Raw genomic sequence first — 549 nt, forward strand, 5'->3', positions numbered from 1 at the left:
CTTCATTAGATTGGGGAGCAAACGAGAAAATCTTTTAGACTTTTATAAAATATATATAAAACCAAAAATGGAATATGGAATAACTATATATGGTGCAGCAAAAGATATAGAAATAAAAATATAGAGAGAAACTTTACAAAATCAAGTATTGAGACTGGCAACCGGATGTTTTTAGATCAGCTAAAAATCATAGCTCTCCAAGCTTTAACAAATATTCCACCTCTAACAAATAGAATAAAGTGTTTGAATGCATACAGTTTACAAAAATATTAAACCAAATTCAGTTCCAATAATAATACCAAATAAAAAATAACAAATTGCATAGAAGAATACAGTTCTCGATGAGACAAAAGACCACTAGTACACAGAGCTACGGAAACGAGAAGAAATTTAAACTCAAAACGCAATACTAAATATAAATCCAATACCCGTATGGCATGATATATCGGAGAACATACAAGCAAATTTTATGGATAATATATCAAAAAGATACTCCTCAAATTATCATTCATAAACAATACCGAGAGTTAATAAATACTAATCATAAAT

Source organism: Penaeus monodon, chromosome 22, assembly GCF_015228065.2.
Source record: "Penaeus monodon isolate SGIC_2016 chromosome 22, NSTDA_Pmon_1, whole genome shotgun sequence".
In the NCBI taxonomy this organism is placed as follows: Eukaryota; Metazoa; Arthropoda; class Malacostraca; order Decapoda; family Penaeidae; genus Penaeus; species Penaeus monodon.